The sequence below is a fragment of the Cynocephalus volans genome, chromosome 7 (genome assembly GCF_027409185.1).
Source record: "Cynocephalus volans isolate mCynVol1 chromosome 7, mCynVol1.pri, whole genome shotgun sequence".
In the NCBI taxonomy this organism is placed as follows: domain Eukaryota; kingdom Metazoa; phylum Chordata; class Mammalia; order Dermoptera; family Cynocephalidae; genus Cynocephalus; species Cynocephalus volans.
Window position 1 is genome coordinate 57,491,514 of NC_084466.1, and position 27,666 is coordinate 57,519,179.

The 27,666-nt window shown below is 36.9% G+C and overlaps 1 pseudogene; it reads right to left on the reverse strand.

Annotated features, from left to right (window-relative positions):
- Window positions 1-855: 855 nt before the first annotated feature.
- Window positions 856-27,286, reverse strand: LOC134381635 (ribosome-recycling factor, mitochondrial-like; annotated as a pseudogene).
- Window positions 27,287-27,666: the final 380 nt, after the last annotated feature.

A 27,666-nucleotide genomic window follows, 5' to 3' on the forward strand; every position in this document is an offset into this window, starting at 1 on the left:
TTTTGAGTAGCTACTATGTGCAATTTATTCATACCACAAACATATGAAAACATATGAAAATCATATGCTCCAGGCCAAGTTCTGAGAATATACAGACTAACTCGCAGAAAGACTAATTTGGGTTCAGATAAAATTAGCAGACTGTGCTATGAGAGCCAATAATGTGGGTCCTAGGTTAGGGGAGAAAGAAAGACTTCCCAGAGTCTTGATACCCAAGCTGAGACCTGGAAAGTGAATGGGACTGGCCAGGTGAGAAACGTGATCCAGCCAGATAAAAGAGCTCATGTGAAGATGACCCAGAGGCAAAGTACTATTCTGGTTGCTTTATACATGTGTCCTTAGAGATCATCCATGTAGAGCAACTATGTCCTCTCCTTTGTGGTTACTATTCTTTCCAATTTATTTAGATTTTATTATTTGGTAAAAATGGGATTCTAGCAAAGTTGTCCATCACAGGTGAAGGCCCACATAGGCCCAAACAGAGTTCAAAACTAGGGAAAAGAACTGACTAATTGTTTGAAAAGGAGGCTCCTGAGATGAGGAGCAGACGGTGCTAAGCCTGCCAATGGTCCCAGTCCCCTGGAGACATCACAGTTAATGCAAATGCCTTGAGTACAGGCCCTCTGCCAGCAGCAGATATTCTCTAAGGGCCACCCATGCCAGAAGGCCCAGAGCAGAATGAGGTGAGCAGGGGGTAAGAGGAAGAGAATGAACAAGTCGGAGTGCCCCACTGGGAACGGTGGGCCTCACAAGGACTGACAGCCTTCTGTGTGGATGGGGGAAGAAAGGTACCAATTCGCCACCCCTGGGATCCACCCGAAACCGGGCTCTGGAGTGTTGCTGGCCCTTGTACTTTTATCCAAGGAGTTCTTTGGTCTTCACTGCCAGAAGCTTGTCCAGCTCTGCAACTGTGTCATTGGCCATTTAGCTGAAGTTTCTCTGTGAGCCTAATGATGTCCTCTAAGGCTTTGTCCTTTGATTTCTTCAGCTTATTCATTGCATTGGTATGAACCCTCCTTAAAGAGTCTTTGGCCTTGTTGGTGTTCTGTTTGTCCAGTTTCACCAGCATTTCTCTGTGCTCTCTGGTTACTTTGGGAATGGGTACCCGAATTAGCGTTCCTTCTACTTCTGGGTTCAGATTCATTCCACTTTCTCTTATAGCCTTGATAGCTGCAGCTCTACACTCTGGGAAGTGGGCCGTATTCACCAAAATCAGCTGTGGTGACTTCATGGAGATCTGGCGAATCCGGTTTAAAGCAAGCTTCCATTAGCAGTTACCACAGTAATATGATCAAGTGATCCTGGTGAAGTCCTTATGTTGAGAGTCTTATTGAAATTGTCCTTGAGTGCTTCCATCGCAGGCCTCATTTCTTCATCCACCTCTTTCAAGTTGATTGTATCCTCAACCAAGGCAGTATTAATATTCACTCTGGTTTGAGACCATCTGTTTGCTTTGGCTTTTGTTTTCTTTGGAGCAAAATGGCACACTGGTACAGGTGGATAGGCCACGTACTGCCTGTGGTCATGTTGTCTTCCACTCACTGTCTTCACTGTAACTTTTTGGGGGGGCGGGGGGAGGAATGAAGTTGGTTTATTTATTTATTTATTTACTTATTTCTGACGAATATTCATGAGATACAAAGCTGATTGTCCCCCCTCCTGCCCTGCCCATGATGTGGGGGCCAGATTCATACGGGGGACATGCTCATTACCAGAAATAACTTTTGTACCCTTTGTCCCCTCACAATTATCCCCCAGCCTCCCTCCCCTTCGCCCTCTCCCCTCAACTCCAATTTGTAGCGCTAGGAATGTTCCCTCCCTCTGTTGGATCACAGCACTACTGTGGTCTTTCTTTCCTGCCTTCCTTTCTCTTTTAGCTCCCACATATGAGTGAGCACATGTGGTATTTTTCCCTCTGTGCTTTGCTTGTTTCTCTCAACATAGGTTTCTCCAGGTTCAGCCATGTTGTTGCAAATGGGACTATTTCATTCTTTTTATGGCAGAGTAGTATTCCATAGTGTATATATACCACAGGTTCCTTATCCAATCATCTATTGATGGACATTTAGGTTGGTTCCATATCCTGGCTATTGTCAACAGAGCTGCAATAAACATGGGAGTGCAAGTATCTCTTCAACATGATGAGTTCCATTCCTCTGGATATATACCTAGAAGAGTGATTGCTGGATCATACGGAAGATCTATCTGTAGTTGTTTGAGAAACCTCCAAATTGTTTTCCAAAGTAGTTGTACTAATTTACAGTCCCACCAACAGTGCCATAGTGTTCCCTTCTCTCCACACCGTCGCCAGCATTTGTTATTCACCATCTTTTTGATTATAGCCAGTCTAACTGGAGTGAGGTGTTATCTCAATGTGGTTTTAATTTGCATTTCCCTGATGACTAGTGATGTTGAGCATTTTTTCAGGTATCTGTTGGCCATTTGTATGTCTTCCTTTGAAAAATGTCTATTCAGCTCCTTTGCCCATTTTTTAATTGGGTCATTTATTTTTTTACTGTATAATTGCTTGAGTTCTATGTATATTCTGGATATTAGTCCCTTTTTGGATGCATAGTTGGCAAAAATTTTCTCCCACTCTGTAGGCTGTCTTTTGACTCCGTTGGTTCTTTCTTTTGCTGTGCAGAAACTTTTTAGTTTGATATAGTCCCATTTGTTTATTATATCTTTTGCTGCTTGTGCTTTCAGGCTCATGTTCATAAAGCCTGTACCCAGATCTAACTGCTGAAGTGTTTCACATACATTTTCCCTTAGTAATTTTACAGTTTCGGGTCTTATACCTAGGTCTTTAAACCATTTTGAGTTGATTTTAGTGTATGGTGAGAGATGCATATCTAGTTTCATTCTTCTGCATGTGGATATCCAGTTTTCCCAGCACCACTTGTTGAAGAGGCAATCTTTTCCCCAATGTAGATTTTTGTTGCCTTTGTCTAAAATCAGATGGCTATAAGCCTGAAGAGTGATTTCTGGATTCTCAATTCTACTCCACTGATCTGAATGTCTATTTTTATATCAGTACCATGATGTTTTGGTTACAACAGCTTTGTAGTATAATTTGAAATCAGGCAGAGTTATGCCTCCAGCTTTGTTTTTGTTTTTTTGTTTTTTTTGGCTCAGGATTGCTTTGGTTATTCGGGGTCTTTTGTTTTTCCATATGAATTGTAAGATTGTTTTTTCCATTTCTGTGAAAAATGTCATTAGTATTTTAATGGGGATTGCATTGAATCTGTAGATCACTTTGGGTAGTATAGACATTTTCACAATGTTAATTCTTCCAATCCAAGAGCATGGAATATCTTTCCATCTTTTTGTGTCTTCTTTAATTTCTGTCAGAAGTGGTTTGTAATTTTCATTGTAAAGGTCTTTCACCTCCTTGGTTAAATTGATCCCTAGGTATCATATTTTTTTGGTGACAATTATAAATGGGCTTACTTTATTTCTCTTTCTGTTAATTCATTTTTTAAGCATATAAATGCTACTGATTTGGGGGCATTTATTTTGTATCATGCAAAATTACTGAAGTTATAACCAGCTCTAGGAGTTTTTTGATAGAGTCTTTAGGTTTTTCTATATATAGTATCATGTCATCTGCAAATAGGGACAGTTTGGCTTCATCTTTTCCAATCTGGATTCCCTTTATTTCTTTCTCTTGCCTGATTGCTCTAGCTAGTACCTCCAGTACTATGTTGAATAGAAGTGGTGAGAGTGGGCATCCTTGTCTTCTTCCTGTCCTTAAGGGAAAGGCCTTCAATCTTGCCCCATTCAGAATAATACTAGTGGTGAGCTTGTCATAAATAGCTTTTATTGTGTTAAGATATTTTCCTTCTATAACTAATTTGTTAAGAGTCTTTATCATGAAGGAATGTTGAATTTTGTCAAATGCTTTCAGAGTTATGTTGGCCTCATAGAATGAGTTTGGGAGACTAGTATCTGTTTCAATTGTTTGGAACAGTTTCATGAGAATTGGTATTAACTCCTCTTTAAAAGTTTGATAGAATTCATCTGTAAAGCCATCTGCACCCAGACTTTTTTTGTTGGAAGATTGCTAATTACCGCTTTAATCTCCTTGCTTGTTATTGGTCTGTTCAGGTTTTCTGTCTCTTCTTGGTTCAGTCTTGGTAATTTATATGTGTCTAAAAACCTATCCATATCTTCTAGATTTTCAAATTTGTTGTCATACATTTTTTTATAATGGTCTCCCCTGATACCTAAACAAGATAAAGACACAACAAAAAAAGAAAATTACAGGCCAATATCCTTGATGAACCTAGATGCTAAAATCCTCAACAAAATAGTAGCAATTAGAGTTCACTGTAACTTCTGAAACAGCTCGGTCAAGGCAGCTGGTTACTAGGTCATTGCCTAGGTTACTAGGGAAAGACTCATGCGGCAGTGGTTGGCGGTGCGGATGTCGTGACGTCACCTGAAGTTTATTTCTTTTTATTGCTGAGTATTATTCCAGTGTGTGAATATGAGCCAGTTTCCTTATCTTTTACTACTAGCATTTGGCTTTTTTTTTTTTTTCCAGTTTGGGGCTATTATAAATAAAACTGCTATAAATACTCTTGTATACAAGTGGCCAGAAAATTGTGGGTGCTCCTTTGGACAATGGTAGTCACAATAGTACTGAAATCTAATAGTGGGATTGTACTTTTTTTTTTTTTTTTGTCCTTCCTCACAGAACTCCAGTTTTGTTCAGGATTCCTCCTTGCTTATAGAGGACAAGTTGAGCCACCCCAGATGCAGGGATTTGTCTGGCTGGTCTAAGGTAGTTTTATCCCAATGAATAGATCAGGCCAACAAGATGCCAGGGAGCCTCTGGCAGACTTCTTTCTCTTTCTTTTACTATTTGACATGTACAGAATTGGGTGCTGTAATTATTTCAGCTATTTTACTACCAGCCTGAGATAACATTGAGGCTATTAAATTTAGAACATCTCAGAAGCATGATTGGCTGGATTAAATCAGACCTGAGGCATGCTCTACCCTTCGACTTCCTGAATTGTATGAGTAAATTAATTTAAGCCATTGGTGTTATATTTTTGCTAGCAAAATTATTGTTACCGACTTCCAGGATGATACAGAAGCATATATGGGAAAAACCAGGGAAAGAAAAGTCCATTCATGGAGATCCAGAAGTGTAAAAATCACTGAATGATGAAAAAGATTGGCAGTACCAGTGAAAAAAAGAAAAGAAGAGAACAGTGGGTTTTGGGGAGTGGAAGAGGAGAAATTTTCAGGGTTCAGCAAGAACTAGATTACAAAGGTGCCAAAAGGCAAGTGTCAGGGGATTGTATTGTATTCTAGGTATGATGGGAATACATTAAATATTTTTAAACAGCTTTATTGAGGTATAATTGACATACAATTAACTGTGCACATTGGAAGTGTACTACTTGATAAGTTTTGATATATGTATGCACCCATGACATATACCTTCAATCAAGAAAATGAACCTATCTGTCACCTCTGAAAGATTCTCCATGCCACTTTTTATCTTCCCTTCCCACCCCTCCACTTCACACCTGCTCAGAAAACCACTGATCTGCTTTATGCCACAATAGTTAAGATTGCATTTTTATTGAATATTATATAGAGTGAATCATACAAAGTGTATTTTTGGTCTGAATTCTTTTACTCAGCACAGCTATTTAGAGATTCATCCATGTTGTAATATGAAACAATATTTTATTCCTTTTCCTTGCTGATTAGTATTCCATTGTATAAGATACCACAGTTTGTTTATCCATTAACCTGTTGATAGACATATAGGTGGTTTCCAATTTGGGGCCATTACAAATAAAGCTTCAGTGAACATTCATGTACAGGCTTTGTATAGATTATTTGGGTGAATACCTAGTATTTGGGTTGCTGGATCATATGGTAAGTGCATGTTTAAATTTTGAAGAAACTGCCAAAGTTCATTCCAAAATAGTTTTAATATTTTACATATCTACTGACAAAGTTTGAGAGTTCTTGTTCTTCCACCTCTTTGCCAACACTTGTTATGGTTAGTCTTTCTAATTTTAGAAATTTAAATAGGTTGTAATAGTATCTCATTGGAATTCTAACCTTCCTTTTCCTAATGACTAGTCATGCTGAATAACTTTTCGTGTGCTTGCTATCCATATGTCTTTGTTGGGGAGGCATCTGTTCAAATCCTTCACACATTTTTAAATTGTGTTGTTGGCTTTCTTCTTGCATTTTGGAAGAATTTTATATTCTAGATACAAATCCTTCATCAAATATCTAACTTGCAAATGTTTTTACCCAGTCTGTGGTTTGTATTTTTATTTTCTAATAGCCTCATAAAAAGTACAAGTTTATAATTGTGATTAGTACTAACAGTGTTACTACTCTTTTTTTTAAAAAAAATTGTTGTTCTAGGTCTTTTGCATTTTCATATGCCAATTGTAATTAGACAGTAAACTGACATAAAATATGTTTTTAAAATCTCATTCTGGCACCTCTGTGAAGAATACATAAGGGGGCAAAGTGAATCTTGACTAATACATCAGCCAATCCATATTTTTTAATAAATGAGAAAATGAACAAATGAATGAAATAACATAATTTTAAGGGAAAAAATAACTAATAAATGAAGTGGGTCATTTTATATTGATATAGGGTATAATCCACACCAAAAGTATAAAAATGATAAACGTGTTCTGAACATCATGGCATCAAAATTTGTCAAGGAAAATACTATCAAAAATATAAAGAGATATTCACCGAATTTCTCAGTGATGACTATAAAACCAGATACACAAAACTTATATGCTTAGACAACATTTGTGTAATTTTAATTGTGTTCCTTAGAAAGGGTGATTTAAACAAACAGTAATTTACTTTTCCTTATATAAAGAAAGTCTAGAAGTTAGCATTTTAAGGCTTGTTCAGTAGCTCAATTGTGTCTTTTCAGAATCTGGTTTTCCTATCTTTCTTATCCTTTATTTTTATCTTCTTGTCTGTCTTATTAATGATCACAAGGTGGCTGCTGTCCTTTCAGTCATTATATTCCAGTTCCAGGCAGAAAGAATGGCAAAGAGTCTATGCTACATCTCTAAATCAAAGGCTTTTTCACACACCTCCCAGCATACAAGAGGGTCAGGTGGCCACTTCTGCTTGCAAGCAGGCCTGGGAAATTGGGGATCTAACTTTTCAGTCTCTATGGGGTATCTCACGGTGGATATTAATTATTTTATGAGACCTGCAAATTTTCAAACGTCTATAGATCACGAACAATAATTATCCACACACCAACCAGACCTTTGCTTTCCACAGTGAAATATATTTTTAAACTGAAGCAAACAAACAATTTAAAAAGAAAAAAAATGCTATATCATAAAGTAACTACAGTTCAAAAAAGAAATCTGAAGTAGCATATGTGTCATGTCTAGCTCCTAAGATTTTTTTTTTTTTTTTTTGGAAATAATAGAAAAAAGTTTTCAGAAAACTGCCATTTTAAAGTTGTAGGCAGTTTCCAAATAGTGACTTATATTCACTTTTATGACAGCAATCTGAAAGAATTCCCCATTTACACAGATATAGAGAGGAAAGTATCTATCCATTGTTCTTGGATAAAACACTGTTAAGGGGTCATTTTCCTAAACTTCAATGTTAAGTGTTCCAGTCTGATAACATGAATTGCTTTAAGACCAACTGACCACAGCAGTAAATGGCTTTGTGGGGAGGTTATTGGGAATAGAACTTATTACCTGTTCATTAGAACCTATGCTATAGGAACAGGGGACACAATATTTCCTTAAACCAGTAGATGAGAGGTCACGTAAATTTTGTTTGAGACTTTAACAGAAAGGTGAAATGACTGTTTACACATAGGCAGGTGAGACCTGGTTTTCTTGTTCAATCTGTGGTTCACACTATACAGATATTAGAAATTGTGTTATTTTAAGACAGAGCTTTTATCTCTTTTGTACATAGCAGTAATTCCAGTGCTTCACACAGTGCTGATCACACTAGCACAGTGGGGTGCTTAATTTGTTAAGTTAATCAAAGGAGGGATGGACAAATTAATCACAAATGAAGTGGAGAAGACTACATCTCAAGAATGGGGTGTAGCCAAAGCTACAATTAGTGGAAAATATTGATAATTTAAAAGCCATAATTATTTTTTAAAAATTTAAATTCCATGAACTAAGCATTCTACTTAAATATAACATGAAATAATCTTTTTAAAAATGTAAGATACAAAATTATGTGTAGAATGAGATCCTAATCACATAAAAATCCATCATAAAACTACATATAAGAAAAGAGTAGAAATTTGTGTTGTGTTTGTGTGTGTATGCTATATGTATATATACATGATTAAAGAAGTAAAATAGGGTTAAATAAGACAGCTATTAATCTTATTTGTGGAATCCTATTTTTATTTTTTGTCCCTTTTCTTTATGAAAGTTTACATACATAAATAATCCGTTATAAAAGTTTACATAAATTTATGTAAATTTCATGATTGAACAAATCATCATTTTTTAAAATTTTAGTACATGAACATGTATTATAAAAATAGAAGATAATTTAGACCAATCCTCTCATTTGCACAAAAGAATGCTGAGACCATAAAAATAAAGTATATTTTTTAATGTCACACATTATTTAGAAATAGAGCCAAGCTGAAATAATTCATTTGATTCAGCAAATAATTTTCAGGAGCCTATTATGTGCCAGGCATCACACTAAGTGTTGGGAATGTATTGTTCCTAACCCCCAGGTATGTGAAATTCTAGTGAATACCACAGATAAAGAATCAGAGTAAAATTTGATAAGTGTTATGCTATAGGAGAAGACAGGTGCTATGGAAGAATCAGCAAAGAACCCTGAGCCCAGTTCAGGTGATCAGAAGATAAACATACAAATAAAAGATAAGTTAGAGTCACTAGGCTAATGCGAAGGATAGGAGATGGTTTGACGTATCTCCTGCTTAACATCAGCAATTCTTTCCAAAAATTGGATTCTCTAAGAAAAGTCTCTGACTGGCAGCTTCTTTTTCATCATTAAATTATGTCTTACTTGATAGTAGTTAGCTGTTATTCCACAATAATTCTTCAAAACATTCCATTCCAGAACTCATTAGCTTACAAAAATAAGCATTTGCTCACACATTTCTATGTAGACTGGGGTTTGCTAATCAACTCTGAATTTGACATGGGTTGGATCAAGCTGTGCGTTGAGTCCCAGACTACTCCATGGATCTCTCGTTGTTCTTGGAATATCAGCTCAACGGGGTGCATGATTTCCTGATGAAGAAAGGCAGAGGCACAAGAAAACAAGCCCAACCACCCAAGCTGTTAGGTGTTCTTTTATGTGATCGATAGTCAGGTGTGGCCATAAGAGGGGACATAGGAGAAGCTCAGGGAAGCAAAAGTTTATTATACCCATAGGTCCTAGAAACAGGAAACCTGGTGAAGCCTCAGGTGAGCAGAAGGCAGAAAAAAGGAGCAAGAAGAAAGCCAAGGCTAGAGCTCTTATTGTGGTTTCCATGAAAAAGGCAGGGCATGGTAAACAGTTAAAGACAGGCTAGTTTAAATAATTTTGGTGATCTCTAAACTGTAGGAATGGTCCTAGTTGCCTGGTACCTGGCGCTGGGATGAAAAAAGCAGAGAAATATTGCTTCCTGAGGTATACAGGCCAGAGAGAGGTGTTATGGCTTTGAATTGGTCAGTTTGCATATCAAAGATAGATTCCTGGCCAAGCATTTTGCTGTCCTAAGAATTGGCCCCAGGAGGGGCATTCTTTCCCTAGACAGATTTTTAAAATGTCAAAATATTATAATATGCAGAAAATAAAAAATTGTATGAGCAATACAAAGCACATTTTAGATCTCAGCTTGCCATACATTTGCCACCACCCCGTTGGCGAAAGCAAGTCATCTATGTCCGTATATGACGAGACCCTGATAAAGGTCTTATTCTATACTATTTCTACAGGTTTTGAAGAATCTACTGCACATCCCAACCCAAATCCTCAAGCAATTGCCTAAAATATAACTAAAACACAGTGATATTACTATATGTAAGTAATAAATGATTATTTTACCTTGTAAAATGTTTAAAATTTTCTGAACACCCATTATATGGTTTTAATGGCTTTACTAAAGGATGTTTTGTATGCAGTAGCATCTTCTATTTTTATCATCTTTTTCAATCTTTTTATTTCTCCATGATGTTCTTCAATGCTATCACAAATCTATGTAAGAATAAAGGGTGAATATGAAAGCCAGGCTGGAAACACATTCAGGACAGGCATACAGTAACATAGAACTGCTCACATTGAAAAGACACTGGGATACGTCTTTTAAGGGCAGCAATCTCCAAGGAGCACATACCCTCTGAGACATTTGTCATACTTTTCAGTTCATGTAAGAGTGACTTTGGCATTGTAGGAGTTGTATTTGGATTGTAACTCAAGAATTTTCCTGCAAGTCGTTTTGCTAAAAAAATGTTTCATTAGACATAAATATGTTTTTTGGTCTTGTATAAACATTGGCAGAAATACATTATGGTAAGAATATATAAGTTCTATTAAGTTGGGACAATAAAAACTAAGGGACATTCCTCCAGAAGAATGTTAACCAGGTAGATATTCTAAGAATTTGCCTATTCAGGTATATGTCAAGGGCCAGAATTTAAAGCGATTTGGCATGTTCACAGGAATTAAAATTCTATTGTTTGTTAAAACTAGGTTGATATCAAATATAGATTGCACTATGATTTTGTGTACCAATACAAAAGAAAAGCACTATAATTATATTACTGACTGTGAGATTTATCATGATATTGGAGAATATTTAAAATATGAAAAAATATGTCTTAGAATCTATGCATTAAAGTTGTTCAGTACAGCTGGATCACATAATAAGAAAATAGGGGTGGGAAGAGATAATGCTGTAGATTTAGCTGGGCTGTATTATCTTGTTCATTACAAAACAAGTACACAGGCTTTAAAACCAAGAAAGATAAAACTGCCATTGAACAGAAATGAGAAGTGTCTTGATTAAGTTTTTATGCTAGAAAATGCAATTTTGTTTGCAGTATGGAAAAGGAACAGGGATTCAGGCAGGAATACGTGGTCAAAACTGAGAGGACAGTCCCCACTTATAAAGCTGGCAGCAGGGAGGGGAGGGTGGTGCAAAATGCAGGTGAGGGATGATGATGGCCTGAGCTAGTGTTATGGCAGTGGACTTGGAAGAGAGTAAACAAATTTCAATCACACTAGACTCAGAGCCAGGGCTGATATCAGAACATCCACCCATTCTTCGTTCAGTAAACCTTTATTGATGACATGCTAGGTATTGAAGATACAGAAACAAAGACATAATCTTGTTCTGTGAGGAGCTCTTGGTCTGATGAGCCAAACCAAACTAGGCTAACTCACTTCAGGCTGTCATTGTGATGTCGTATCATGGAAGGCAAATTGGTTTGGGATCTTGACACCTTGTAGGGTGAAGACTGGGTCCTAAAAATTTGTATAACTTTCTCTTTCCTGGAGCCATCACTGTTTTCTAGCCTTCTGGCAGGAAAGAAATAGAATGAAAGATAAGGCTGTGATCTCTGCAGTGACACTTCTCTAGTGGGTGGAAGATGAGCAAGAAGACTCCACAGAGCCTCACCCAGCTCTGGCGCGAACACTAGCACTGGCATTTGAAGCATCTGTTTACTCCATGCCTTCTCCTTAATTTTTACTGTTACTGTAATAGCAGTAGAAGTAAATGATGGCTTAGTTCCAAACGATATTGCTAAGTTGTGAAAATTCTGACTAAAAATTACATCTCTTATGGAATTAAATGAGCTGATTTCATCAGGTTTTTTTTTTTTTTTTTTTTTCCAGATGGGATGGGAGAGGGTGGAGTTCAGTTAGTTATGAAATCTTGCTGTTCAAGATGAACAGAATGAAATAATTGTTATTACTCCCTACTGCTTTATCCTGAGGTGTCTGGAGTTAAAGGGAGAAGAGAAGCAGCTGTAGTAAAAGCAGCAGCAATCTCTCTTTAACACAAATCAAAGCATCCCCCAAATAAGAACCCCATTAGCCACATGTTCCATAAAACCACCATGAATCCACCTGTTCTGAAGCAGCTGAATTTGCAATTTCAGGCCTGCAAAGCTAAAAGGTGAGGGGCGAAAATGATAAAGAGACTAAAAAGAGATTAATAGGAGAATAATGCCAAAAGCCTCATATGGTGAGCCTTCCTGCATCTGTTTGCATATCTGGAGGGAGAAAAAGACTGTGATTAATATAATTTGGTTCATCAGGGATTCATTGAGCACTCAACAGCACACCCAGCAGTGTCTCATTTCCACCGGGGGCAAGAGGATCGTGGATCATTTAGGATTAAAGCCATACTGTGCCCACCTTCCACAGGATGGATGTAGTGCCCACACATTATTTCCTCACATAAAACAATCCCGTGGTACTTGAGTTGATGATATTATCTATCTTCCAAACATTCTGCCTCATTTAGCCAGTGCTTCTCAAAATCAATTGGGGGGTGGGGGGGGAGTATAACAAAACTCTGGTATACCACTTGCTAAATACATAAGGAATGAACAAGAAAAATGAAAGAATGAGAGGAAGAAATATAGTACACATTTACAATATGTCAAGCATCATTATGTGTATTATGTCATGTAATTCTCAAAATGACTTTACAAAGTGAGTTAGACTTTAGAGAAAATTAAGGTAGAGAAAGGTCAACTTTCTGAAGTCACATTTAAAATCAAAATGTCACCTTATGTACCATCCACACTACAAAACTGCCCTTCCCTATCATTTCAGTCAAGAACAGAAGTGTTGGAAGACCCTTTGAAATTGTTTATGCACATTTGTCCATCATCAAGCTTGGGATTTTATTTTTTGTTGGATCCACCCTCTGTGTAAATTCCTGCAAGGCAGAGATTATGATGATTGCTTTAATTAACTAATTTATTCATTTATCAGATCTTAGTTGATACACCTACTCACGGCAGACACTTTTCCACAGCTTGGAAGAAAACAGTGAACAGTACAGTTTCTTCCATTATGGTGGCAGCATTGCAGTGGAGGGTTGGAAAATCAATACAAAAAATATATACCTACACAGAATATTCATGATAGTTCAGGAACAAAGGTTAAACAGGACGTGTGGAAAGGGAGAAGCTGTTTGAGGCCAGGTAATCCATGAAGGCCTGTCGCTGGAGGTAACATCTGCAGTTACCTGAATTAAAAGAAGCCGTGAACCATGCAATATCTGGGGGATGAGCACCTTAGGCCAAGGAGGAATAAATGCATCGGCCATAAGACGGGAGTGTGTTTGTTATGTTCAAGGAATAGTCAGGAGGGCAGAGTGGCTGGAGGGAAATGAGAAAGAGCATGAGTAGAAGAAGTTTTAGAGGTTTGTGTAAATCACACAGAGCTCTAGAGGCATAGGAAGGGATTCATATTTTATTTTAGGAGTTATGGGAAGCTGTTGGAAGGATTTGGGTACGGAAAGGATCTAACTTATATTTAATAGGATAGTTATGACTTCAATGTGGATAAAATATGGTTCAAGTGCCGTTGAACACAAGGAGGGCATTAACTATACTAGGGCAAAATTCCAAGCCTTCGATGGTGGTGGCTTGGTCTACAGTGGCAAAGATGAATGTTAAGAGAAGTGTTGAGATTCAGAGTATACTCGTATTTTAAGTCTAAAGCTGACAGGATTTGGAGTATATGAAAAGGACAGGAGTCAGGAACAAGTACAATGTTTCTGCCTGAGAAACTTGGCGAATTGAGGAGCTACATCTTGAGATGGGGACTCTTGGGAAGTTGCAGGTTTGTGTGTGTGTGTGTGTGTGTGTGCAAATGTGAGTGTGTTTGGGGAATCAAGGATTCTGTTTGGGGGCATACTTTAAGACCCCTGTTAGTTTTCCAGAATGTAAGCCCCATGAGCACACAGTCTCTGTCTTGCTCATTGTTATAGCATATAGAGCAATGCCTGGGAATTATTAGCAGGCAAAAAACTTTTGTTTGCATAAGAGAATAAATAAATAAATTCATAAATTAAAATAGAGATGTTGTAGGCCATTGGGTCTAAAAATTTGAAATTCAGAAGGAGTGAATTGTGTAAGGTTGATATAAAATCACAATACTAAATGAGATCACGTCGAGAGTCTATGTCGACAGAGAAAAAACTCCAAGGACTGCTTCTTGGGGCACCCAATCCAACATTTTAATAGAAATAGGCAAACTATCCAGAAAAGAAACTGTGAAGTTTCAATCATTAAAATAAATAGAAAACAAGTAAAGTGATATTTCTCAGAAGACAAGTGGAGAAAGTGTTTCAACTGAAAATGGACTTTTTATTTGAAAATGTGGAAGCCATTCTAATTTAAAAATAAATCTTGCCTAGATGTAACTTGGAAACATTTTTAATTATTATTAAACATTATTATTACTACATTATTAATATTTATTTTATAATAAAATAAAATCCTGTATCGAAGTTACGAACATAGAAATTTGTTAACTTTTTGTATTTTCAGTGTTAAAATATATCTAACTCACTTAGCTACAGGCCATTGAAAGAACATTGAGTAGAAAACAATTTGATACTGCTTCTATTTTCTCTGAAGAGCACTCATTAATTTATCAGATTGCATGGTATAGGGTGACCATACACATTTTGCATGTTATATTGTATCTGGGCATCTTTTACCCTTGCTGTGTGATTGGTCATGTGTGGTCAGGAGTCAGAACACTTGGGTAGTAGTTTTTGCTCCACAATGTGCTAGCTGTGTGGTCACAGACAAACCACTCACCTGCCTCCTAAACTAAATAGAGATAATGTCTCCATATCCTCTGTCACTAAGTGAACATCAGAATATCTGCTTACCTCAAATTGTTTAAATCACAATCAATTGAAATAATTTATGAATTCTTCCTAATTTTATGAAATAAAAATGATTCTTTTGTTATTTCATTTGATCTTTTAGAAAACTTTAGAAGTAGAGCAACATATGATTTGCTGAGAAAATCATAAGGCATTTTTTTAAAAACTGTTACTAAAAAAACTTGGCACATATCTATTAGAAAACCTACTCTCTACAAAATCTTTCTTTGTAAAAGGTCAACAGAGAGAGACTAACTAGAGATGTGTGAATCTTTACAACTAGAATGGTGGCAGCTGAGACAGGCTATGTATTTCACTTAGAGACCCACAGCCAAGAGAGAAGCAAATGGGAAAAGATTGACCTCTACTGCATATAGACGGGGTGGGGGCATAAAGGTGAAGCTAAATTATGAGAAGTGGTTCTGGAGTGAGCTATTTGCCTATTTTATATGGACCTGATGAAAGCGTGTTGTAAATAAGTAGAGTGCCCAAGCACAAGATGTTGTTGTGAATCTTAAGGATCCTTAAGCATCAGATTGGATGTACAGAGATGGTTTAAAAAGTAATGAATGGACAGAGTGGGTCAAAGTGTAAAATATCATGATGTTTAAAGCATTCTGCTAAGACAGACATTTTTATGCCAGCTGGTTGGATGCAGACATTAACAAATGGTGAACAGAAAAAGAGGAAGAGGCACTCAGTCAAAAACCAAAGAGCTCTCCCAAAAGCACAGATGAAGAGGCAGAGGTGAGGGGCTGTGGGAAACCCAGAAAGCAACATTGCCAACTTGGCATCAGAAGTTAAGAGGTAGGAAGCGTGTCCTCAGGCACCTGTGGAAAGACAAATAGTCAACAATGAATCTAAACATAAAGATGAATTAGTGAAAGATGTCTGGCTTTGTGGGATATAAATAAGAAAGTTTTATTAAAACACACTTGCTCTTTATCTCTTTTCCTGAAGAAAAATTCAGAAAGAGAACACAAAAATACAGAATCTTAGGCTCAGGAAGAATGCTTTTTTTTTTCCTTTTTAAGTAAATATGCATAGATGTAAGGATAGGAACAAAGGTACTTAATGTCGTTGTCTTCTGTCCTTATTCCAGAAAATACTAATTTACTTACAGTTATTTCTGAGATTTCGTTTAACTCCTGAGGTCTATCATTCTAAACTTTGATAGTACTAGTCTTTGCTCCACACTTCCTAGCTTGACCGTTAGGGGAAAATGTGGGAACTTTCATAGTCCTGTTTTATTTTGAGGTGGGGATATTTTGGGTTGCCATTTGTTTGTTTTTAACAGTTTGTCATGAAAGCTATAAGTCAGCTTTTCTCTCTGAAGGCTCTTGGTGAGTACAAACTTTGATGTTCTGTCTTTTTGAGAAATGCTGTGTATAAGCGTAAACTGGTTTAGGATGGTCTGCCGAACAAATTAGTTAAATTGTATATTTCTCCTTCTGGAGTAACCATGACAGTTGGAGAAATGCAGTTCCCCTCGGCTGGACCTTCTGGGCAGCACTCTTGCTCCAAAGACCTACCAGAGCACTCCCAGCAGAACTTACTGAGCGTCTCAGGGAAGGAGGATCTTCTATATCAGCCCCAAAGATGTCTGGCCTGATTTCCAAGCTTCTTCTTTCTGGCTTGCCCTGTCTGTCTCTCTCCTGGGGTCTTTAAGGCTCCAGGACTCTGCTTGTCTCCTGTAAGACCTGTGCAACGCACACAAATCCCACACATCAGGATGGCTCAGCTCACAAGGACCAAGAGACAGAGATCGTTGCAATCAAGCAAGAGGAGTTTATTCCAGCATGCTGGGGTCGCCCAGTCTCCAGGACATGAGCAGCCCCTAGCTCTTAACTCAAGCATCGTTTATACAGTTTGGTAGGCAGACTTTGGTAACAGGATAAGTTGTACACAGCTTATTGGTCATCTGAGGTGACCTTTAATTTCATTGGTGGCACACAGACAAGGAACTGGAGGATTGGCCCATCCCTTTTGTGGTTAGGCCATTCCTGGAACTGGGCGTACTTGGGCTCTTTTGGAAAGTCCCTTCCCCCCGGTAATGGAAAGTCCCAAGCACCTGGTGACGGAAAGTCCCAAACACCTGGTATTCTTTACCATAAAGGTCAGGGGTTATTTTTACCTCTACACTCCCTCTTTTGTCAACTTGTTTCTCTTTGTTAATTGACTTCCCTTGGGGTATTTCATATGCCTGGGGGTTCCCAGGCTTGCATATAATCAAAATCATATAGGAATCTTGTTAAAATACAGACAACCAGCATGTCACACTGTAAGAACTGCTCAAATTGTAGGACTGGGGAGGATTTGCATAACGGTGCAATTAATATACTTGATGGTGTACAAAGAAAAATATTTTTTCCTTCATTCGTTTTAGGTTCATGGCTGAGGCCCCATAACAAAAGTCAGATTAAGAAACCAAAGGATACAAATTTCTTTAATACAAGTTTCATATGACAGGAGAACCTTCACAAGGAAGTGATGGCCTGAACAAATGGTTAAACTTGTGTATTTTTATCTAGGTTTGATGAAGAATAGACAGTTGTGGAAACATAATATGACAAAGAGTAGAACTGAATGGTAATAAAATGGAGGAAACTTAGCAAGACCTGTTTGTTCAGATTCTCCTCTGTGACCTTTCATCATCAGGATGAGAATGTTCCTTTCCTCTGTGTACAAGGAGGCCACCTGTCAGATGAGGATCTTATGACTTGCTTCAAGGGAAGGTTGAAAATTTCTTTTTAGGTTTTATGAACTGCGTCAGGGAAGAAGGGCAGGAGAAGGTGAGAGTGACCTTCCTGCTCCTGCTGTTTTCCCAAATTCCAAGGTGCCATAATTTAGGGTGGTGTGTCCTGAACCCCATCAATAGTACTATCATCTTTCCCTGGAGGTCATTGTCACCAAGTCTTTCTGAATCAAGGAAACAGACTAGCTTAATATCAAGATACTAAAAATTAATTATTCAAAGTCTCATTTATCTCATATTTAAATGATAGCATATTGCCTGACGTTTAGTATGGGCCCCCCAAAAATTCAGGTCATATTATTTTTGTTATTCTTTTATTTTTAAAGTATTCACTTTATTTTGGATGTAATTTAGTTCTTGTTTTCTTTTTGAGGAATAGCTGTAAGAATTTTTTATGAAACCGAGGCAATAATATTAGTAATACTATTAGGCCACATTTATTGAGATAAGTATGTGCCAGGCACTCTTCATAGAACTCTACATTTAATCTTTAATATGATCCTATAAGAAAAGAACAATTATTATATGCATTTTATAGATGTTATGACCAAAACAGCACATTCTCTCCAGGGTTATGAAGGTACGAAGTAGATCTGGAACTTATATCTAGGACATCTGACCTGTCTCTACTAAAGTGAGGTCTATTGTCATAGAGTAGAGACAGTAAAGCAGAGACCTTTTCCAAAGTGTTCTTTGAAGACTCATCACTCAGTGAATCTCAGGAGAGTGGCCCTACTAAAACTTATCAATAACAATTGTATGCTAACATATCTTAAGCATGAATGAAAACAGATGTAATGTAGAGGTTGAACTGCCTCTGGCAAACCATGGTGAGACTAGGTAGTTTTATTTGCCAGTAGAGCCTAATATCTGAGAGTGTGGAACTGGAATCAAAATTACCTAGGTCCCAATCTTGTCTCTGTCTCCTACCATCAATGTGACTTTGAGCTAGTTACTTAATTCAAGGCCACTTAATCTCTATAAGGCTCAGTTGCCTATTCTAAAAGGGAGATAATGATATATGCCTCATAGTATTTTTGTGAAAATATATGCAAAATGCTTAGTTAGTTCTCAATAACTGTAAGCTATTATCATTATCATTATTATACATCCTGGAAGGACCAGAAGAACTCTTAAGATGACACTTGCTGCTGATGACTCTGAAGAGAGAAACAAAGCAGAGATTTTTCGTATTTGTACATATGAAACCTAAAAGTGTTAATAAGGAGGCAGCAGGACAGCAAAAGAGAAAATGAAAGCAGGAAAGCGACATACTTATAATAAAGAAATCTCATTATCATGTACATGTATATAGGAATTCTGCATGTTTATTTCAAAATAAAAAAGTTTTATTATTGAAAATGTTAAACACTTAGGAGGGAAAACATAATGCCCAATGGAAACCTTTAACAGTTCTATTATATCTAAGTAGTAGTCACTCGTTTCAATTATATTAACCTTAATTTTTATAGTTTAATATGTCTTTATTCTAAAGAAGGCATGAATAAGTATTTTTAACAAAGTATTTGTCATGTTATTTTAATTACTTATTCAATTTTTACTCTTCCACGAGTACAGCCTGATGACCAGGACTATTTTACATAAAACATATTGATCAGTCATTAAGCTGCTCATTAAAATCCTGCTGCAAAATATTTTAAAAGTCACCTGCAAATAAAATATACAATTATGAAGCTGAACACAATTCATCACTTAAATTTAATTTACAATTTCTTTTAAACATTAACTGTACAGTCAAAAATGTCAAGTATATTAAAATGCTGGCCTGACAGAAGCCCTGAGGGGGAACAGAAAAATGGTCTTTGGGAGTAGATCAAATAACCCAAAAACGACTTGTTCTTCTGGGATCAAAACTGAATTTAAATCTCAGAAGATGGACATTTCACAAAAACCTCCCTATAGCAAGTAATGTGGGTTAATAATTGATTATTATACTATTAAAATAATTGAAGTAGAAACTCAGATTTCTATTTCACATTTATATATATATAAAATGCTCCTATTAATGGGTTCTAGTTCAAGTAAAACAGAAACAACATAATACGTTGGAGGAAAATTGATGACCTGTGGAGATCGATGACATTATTCTGAGGGATTTTGTTTCTATATCAAGTGCTATAGCTTTTTATAGTAACACTGGTAGAGCCTACTCAAAAATTAGGGTCATTCCTTTGTTCCACAAATGCCTACTCTATGGAAGCCATTGCGGGAGAAATTAAAATATAAAGAAAAATAAACTTTTACTTATTTTATTATTACTGTTTGCCTGCTATACAGTCAGGTTTTGAGAATTCAATTTTGTTTTCTTGACGGTTACTTGAGATGTATTAAGCAAGAAAGCACACAAACAAATATAAATTTGCCTGCCCTTTGAAGGAAAATTATATGATGTTTGAGAGTTACCGTGGAAGTAATCTATGAGAGAGGCTTGGGGAGACTCCTCTAGGAAGTGATACTTGAGCTGATCTGTAGGAGAATGTACCTGGTGAATATCAGAAAGAAAAGCATTCAAGGCAATGAAACAACACAGTCAAAGGACCCATGAAGGGAGGAAACATGGCGAATGCAAGGGGCAGAACAAGATCAAGGTGGCTGGAAGCTGAAAGCAGAAGGAAGCATGATTCGATCAGTCTGGGAGGAATGGAATAGGGAGACCACACAGGGCGTGATAGAGCCAAAGGACACCCATAGATGGTTTTAAATAGGTGAGTGAACTGAGAAAGTTTGCCTTTGAAAGAATTGTTCTGGCTGCTGAATGGAGAACGGATCTGAGGATGCCAAAGTGAATGCACATTGATTTTTTAGGAGTATTCAAAGAAGCCTAACAAGAAATAATGATGATTTTGACCCTCTCAGTGTTGTCCAATAGAACTTTCTGCAGTGATGGAAATCTAATCTGACTGTATAACATAGTAGCCATTAGCTACATGTGGACATTCAACACAAATGTGGCCAGTACAACTAACTGAAGAACTAAATTTTAAATTTTCTTTATTATTGTTTTGAATTTACATTTTAAAAGCCACATGTAGTTAGTGGCTAATGTATTAAACAACACTGCTCAGGGGGATTAAGTCTAGTGTGTTAAATGATGTCAGTGCAATATGGACAAGATACTGTAATTGAAAATGGGAATGGAAACAGAAAACTAGAGCAACATCACCCAGCTATTATTTGGAAGAGTCAAAATTTGAATCTAAATTACTCCAAACCCTATTCTTCCTCCTCCTCCTCCTCCTCCTCCACCTTTTTTTCTTTCTGTAAGAAGTCAAAGGGGATGGGAAATGACAAAGAAATCTTCATAGAGGAGAAGAAATCTGATCTTTCTCTACCTCTGATTTGCTGGCACAACCTTAAGGTGTTTATAAGTTGTGGTTTTCCTGGGTCAGTTTAGTTTTACACTAGTTATCCCAGCATAATATTAATAATATCCCCTCACACTTTCAATAGTGTCCTGGTTTGGATGATAAATTATACGGTTATTCTAGCTTCCTGCTACTGAAGATATAAGATTTACTGCATAAAATATCTTTGAAAAAATAGATGGTGTAAGATAAAATAGAGTTCAAATTTCTTGGTTAAAGTTTCCACTAGGAAGTTTTAAAACATTGATGAGTACAAAATTAATTATATTTATTGAACAATAACCTGTAACACTGTATGAAGTTGACAGCTATTAAAACTGTTTGAGTGGTTAAGCTCTGTCAGATTCTTTTTAGTTATGTCAATTAAGTATCTTTCATTAATTCTTATTTGTCTCACTTTTCCTGTAAATAACTTATTAACCACCCACTACTTCTTCTCTGACTGATTAAATGGTATAAATGTTGAGAAAAACAACTTGAATGACATAAATGCTAAGAATCATTTGAAATGTGAAAATATATTTAATACAGAGGTCTGTTTGAGACTTCTACAAACATACTTAAGGAAGGACATAGTAAAATAATGTCAGTAATTAACTAGGATTGGTAGAAAACCTTCATTTTCTTAATTCTTATTTTGTAGTCTATTTGCCAGGAGCTTAATATACTAGGTCAAACAAACAAACAAGAAAAAAAAACAAAGGGCAGTGTACTGATCCAAGGACTTGTCAAATAGACGTTCCCATGCCAAAGGTGATCAGAAAAATTGAGACAATTCAGAGCCTTTGAGCAGGAGGGTGTAAAATATTATAGGAAACAATAAAGTGAAAGATGTGAAACCATGACTCAGTTTCCCATGCCGAGGAGCACATCCACATTCTTCATTGCTCCTTCCTGCTTGCTGAACATGGGTGACATTTTTCAAAGTGTTGGGAAACATTGTTCAGTAAAGTTCTTTTGATCGTTGCTGTCCAAATGTATTACTCCTATCTGTGAGAAAGTTGAATTTAGCAGTTACAAAAAAAAAAGAATGATTCTCATGTAGATATGGATACTTGAGGGCTGTATTAACATGTAGAACAGTTAGTTACACATGCTCCCAAGTTATAATAATGAAACAATCAGCAAAAAACCAAGAGGCAGCAAAGAGATAATTTAATGCACAGCTGCATCCCCTGAGTGGGTCACATTTACTCATGAGTCACAGAATGTAACCATGACCATGGGATAAAGTGAGGGATAATTTCCCAGAACAAAAGTTGTTTTCCAACAAAAATCCTGATATGTAAAACTCCTGCAGACATGCAGTTTCTACACTACACACACACACACACACACACACACACACACACACACACACACACACACACACACACACACACACACACACACACACACACACACACACACTACTTGCTGGATCAAAGGAATCAGACTCATCTTCAGTGTTTTCATGGATTTTTGCATAAGCAAACAAGCATAGAAGCAACTCTTACAGACCATGGATTAATGAAAAGCTTCTTCTGAGTCTGACTTATGTTGGATGCAGACAGAGAACATGTGAATTCTCTGCTCTCACACAAGATTTGCTACAAATTAGTGTGAATTGTAGACTAATGTGAGGCACAGAATAGGCCCAGCACATCACACGTATGCAAGGACAGAAGAAGAAAACCTTGACAAGAACCAGGTCAGAGATTTCCCAATGTTATTACTGGTTATCACTTTCTCCAATGCCCTGGGAAGCAGAGATTGGAAACTACCCTCAAAACTATAATTAGTGACGACTATAAATTATTTGCAATTAATATACATACTTAAATTAATATTTGAGATGTTCAGAGGTGATTTTAAGATGCTTCTGTGCAAGCAGATGACTAATTCTGAGCAGGCAGGGTGCCACTGAGGTGTTTAGGGATCTCTGTCCACCTCCTTCAAGACTCAGACCAAGATTCTTCTGTCTTCCACCACTTACTTATGCCCTCTAGCTATAAGTACCCTCTGAAAGCTGAGGTTTTCTGAATTTCCTTAGTGCAGTCTTAGAATCTACATATGAACTTCTGTTACTGATACTGATAGTGAGCTTTTTCTTATTTGCAGTTGCTAATTCTTTTTAGTTTTAACCCTAAGCATTCCTTTTAAGATTGTTGCCCAAATCTCATGAAATGTGTCCCACAATTGATTCTGTTATTTTTATATGATTTTTTTCTTTTTTTGTAAAATCATATTTTTCAGACACTCAGCAGATAAGCAGCATTTCTTATAGAATGGTTTCTGGGCTGTGCTCATTCCTGTTTTAATGTGCAATGTATTACAAATACACAAAAAAAGGTGAAGAAAGGGGGTAATTTAATGTAAGACTTGGAAGGACTAATTTGAGGGAATAAAAACGCTGCTGAAAAGTTAATGGAGAAACTTCTTATGGCAATCACACGTAGTATGAATCAATGGAACATTAAAATGATCAGGACTCCTTTTTTGAGCCACTGAATAATATAACAAGAGTACATGTAAATAAAATTAAAAGCAGAAGTTATTCACTGCAATGAGACAGATACAAAAGTGTTATAAAAAGTTTCAAGGAAATGAGAGAACATAATTGAAGATTCAAATAAGACTCTGAGTTAATCTTAAAGTACTGGTAGAATTTTGACAGCTCGATATGAAGTAGAGGAACATTTCATGTGAAGGGAATAGCAACTCAGAGATGGGAAAGTACAGGTAATGTCAAGTTGTCAGGTTGCACTAAAACATAGACATATATTAGGGAAAAAATGGAATAAAAATTGAAAAGGTATATTGAGACCAGGGTATGGAAGTCTTTGAATTGTATACTTACACACATGAATTTATTTAGTAAACGGTAGGAATACTTTCATGATGCTTGACTATGTGACCGTACTTGTGCTTTAGGATGGTACTTTGGTATTGACATGAGAATGGACCAAAATAGATAGATAAAGAAAAAGGCCAGTCTGGATTAGAGATATGGAGACCAGATATCCATTTTGATAAATCAGCATAAAATTAGAAAATTTTAGCTTTTAGAATTTAGAATTGAATTGTGTCTATGACATTGTGAGAATGTATTGCCATCTTCCTAAAGTCCAGACCTCTATTATTTTTACTGCAATAAGAAGTAAAATGGTTCATATGCATATAATTATTTTTAAAACACACCCCATTATGGGCCAGCCCCGTGGCTCACTCGGGAGAGTGCGGCGCTGGTAGCACCAAGGCCGCAGGTTCAGATCCTCTGTAGGGATGGCCAGTGCGCTCACTGGCTGAGCGTGGTGCAGACCACACTTTGCCAAGGGTTGTGATCCCCTTACAGATAAGAAAAAAACAAAAACAAAAAAAAACCACACACCACATTATACCGTAGCTAACAACAATAACAGAACTAGCAAATATCATATAAATGGCAGAAATAGAAAACAACAATTTTAATGAAAAGAAGAAAACACCTTTAGTCACCATGATAAATTCAATATTTGAAGAAAATTCTAAATTAGTGACAAGATAATAAAATATGCCCCATATTCTACAAAAACAAAAATTTATTTTGAAAGCCACTTTTTTTCCCCCTAAAAATGAGCTCTGTCATGAAAAATGCAGCTTTTTAAAAATTGTTTCCTGTAACCTTGGTTTTAGCTGCTTTGTTGAGTTTTAGTTTGGTTTTTGGGGGTGTGATAAAATTTTTCTTTGAGATTAACACAATCAGAAGTTTTATCTTATGGAAAGCTGTGTGTCAACTTTGTCTCGCTGATCAGCTCACTGTTATCATGATCGCCATCAATGACTGCTTTCATGAAGTACACAACTATTCACGATTTTCAGCACAGCACAATATCTGGTGACTATTTTGTAAACAGAACATTGTCATATCCATTCTATTTAATTCTCACTGTAACACTTTGAAGGAGGCATGGGTATCCTCTTTTCACAGGTAAAGTGTTTGTCATTGAGACGTTAATTGCCAAAGATCACTATATTCTTTGTGTAAGTGCTCACTTTTTATCCCCTGTCAGATACTTCTTCACTGACAGTGATGTCCAGAAGATCTTCCTCTTGGGTGGCATAATATCACCAACTAATGAAGACAGTTATCAATTTTCCAATGCCCTGGGAAGCAAAGATTGGAAATTACCCTCAAACCTCCTCCTAGTGATGCCTATAAATTACTTGCAATTGATTTATATACTCAAATGAATATTGAGATTTTCAGTGGTGATTTTAAGATGCTTTTGTGCATGAAGATGACTAACTCTAAGCAAGCAGGTGACACTGAAGAGTCAGCTGATGGTGATGTCTCAATGACAGACACTTTACCTGTGAAAGGATACCCATGCTTCCCTCAAAGTGTTGTAGTGACAATACTCTGTTTACAAAATACTCACCAGGATTGTGCTCTGCTGAAAATCATGAATAGTTGCATGCTTTATAAAAGCTGTCATCAGTGACAATCATGAGAACAGTAAGCTGATTAATGCAACAAAGTTGACACACAGCTTTCCATAAGATAAAACTTCTGAATGTGTTAATCTTAAAGAAAAAATTTTAACCCAACCAAAAAAACAAAACAATACAAAATGAAACAGACAAAACGAGGTCATGTCCCTAATGTTACTACACAAATTAGGATTGCTGTATAAATAATAACCAGGTACTTCTATAGAGGGAAAATCTGTGTGTGTCTCTGTACCCGATAGAGAAGTGATCCAGTATGAATAACAGCTCACAAAATGCTCTAGACAATGACGTGAATGATACTGTACATCTGGAACCAGGACGGACCAGTGATTATCAATTACCTCTACCTTTCAAATGAGTTTAAAATATGTACGTTATTCACCTGGACACTGGAATTTTGTGGGAGCAACTTAGGGAACCCTGGATGTCACATAGTAGGCTTTGTTATTCACATTCGAACATCTAGGTCTAGCCCAAAATCTCATGTTAACTAGATTGTGTTTCCCTGAAGTGTCACTTAAACTTTCAGATCCTCAGTTTCCTAAACAGAAAAACAAAGGATTGAATTAATTGGTGGCTGAGAGTCAATTCTCCAGGAATCTCATGTTCCTTCACGTCTTCTGTGAGCAGAGGCACTGATAGACTTTGTTGCAGACTATCTTTCCAATTATGTTTGTATAGTGAAAAGCCTTGGAAGAAAGGGATAGTCTCTTTCTCCAGAACAATGGTCAGGATGCTACTGCCCATTAACAGTTCTTAGATCCCCTAAATTCATGGTTTCATTCCAATAGCTCAGCCTACTATGTGAACAGGTGTTACCTGGCCCTGTTCCTGTCTCTGTGGTCACTGGGGTTCAATGAGCTAGCAGCAAAAAATACTGATGCTGGGGCTATTGCTATTACTGTGAATAAAAAAATTCTTTGTCTCTGACCCACAAGGCTTCTTGTCCTTTGCCAGCATCCACAAAATTGTGGCAGGCTAACTAGTTAGATTGAAAGTACAGTAAATTCTCAGACCTTTCGCAGTTCTTGACATTGATGTATTTAGTTTTTGTAAACCTTTGCAAAAATTGATGTGCCCCCATCCTTCAAATTGCCAAAACTGTACTGTCTAACCTCTGTCTTTAGCTCAAGTTTGCACCGGGGTAAATCCTGACCTTTGCTGGGGTAATTTAATTAGCTCTTTTTCAGTGTCTCTGCATCGTTGACCTTAAAAAGCCCTGCTCTGAAAACATGTGCTGCAGCTCTAACTAGGAACACATTAAGACCTGTACAGAACCTGAGTAGTGAGAAGATTATGGTGCCCTCTGCATGGGTACTTCAAAATAAAAACAATATTGAACAGCAAAGGAAGTGTAAGCAGGACCAATAAAATTTCAATTATACTCATGATGACCACTGTGCCACTACAGTTCTTGTAGTAGCAAATATTAAAGATTTTAATTTCTCCATTACTTTTTCCCCACCTAAACTTGTATTTAGTCTAGTGAATAATCCAGCAGCACTTGGTTCTAAACCTGAACCTCAAGCCTGAGCTATCATCGAGTCTCTTCTTGCTCACATCTATATTGTGCCTTCTCCCCAGTTCCCTGCCCAGGTTCCACCCTGCTGCAAAGTCAAGCCGTCTCTCTTCTGCAGAATTAATCTGATGTCAATAGCTTACCTGTCACCACTTGTCTGAATGTCCTCTTACTACCCCTCTTACTTCCGACTGTCCCACTGCCTCGGTGATGCTGAACTCACTGTCTGACACAACCCACTTTTCTTTGAGGTAATGCATGATTCGGGCTCATCTACCTCAGGAAAGAGGTTCATGTCAAGAATCCCATTTTAGGCAGCAAATCAGGTTATGTCCAATTATACTGTTCCATGAATGTCATTTGATAATTATGTATTACCAGCAGCGTATTGGAAAATAAAAGGCATTATTCAAAAACACTTCAGGGGTTTCTAGTATGCTCTCATCAGTCAGTTAGAAGGCAATCCTATAATTATCACCATCATCATATTTCAAAAAAGAGGAAGTAAGAAAATAACATTAAACTTGAGAACATTTAAGTGTTTAGAATAAATATAAAATTTCTTAGTAAAATATGAAGTGAGATAGGAAAGAAGGATGAGGTATAGCTGCCATTTGTAAATGGCTAATAAATATTCCAA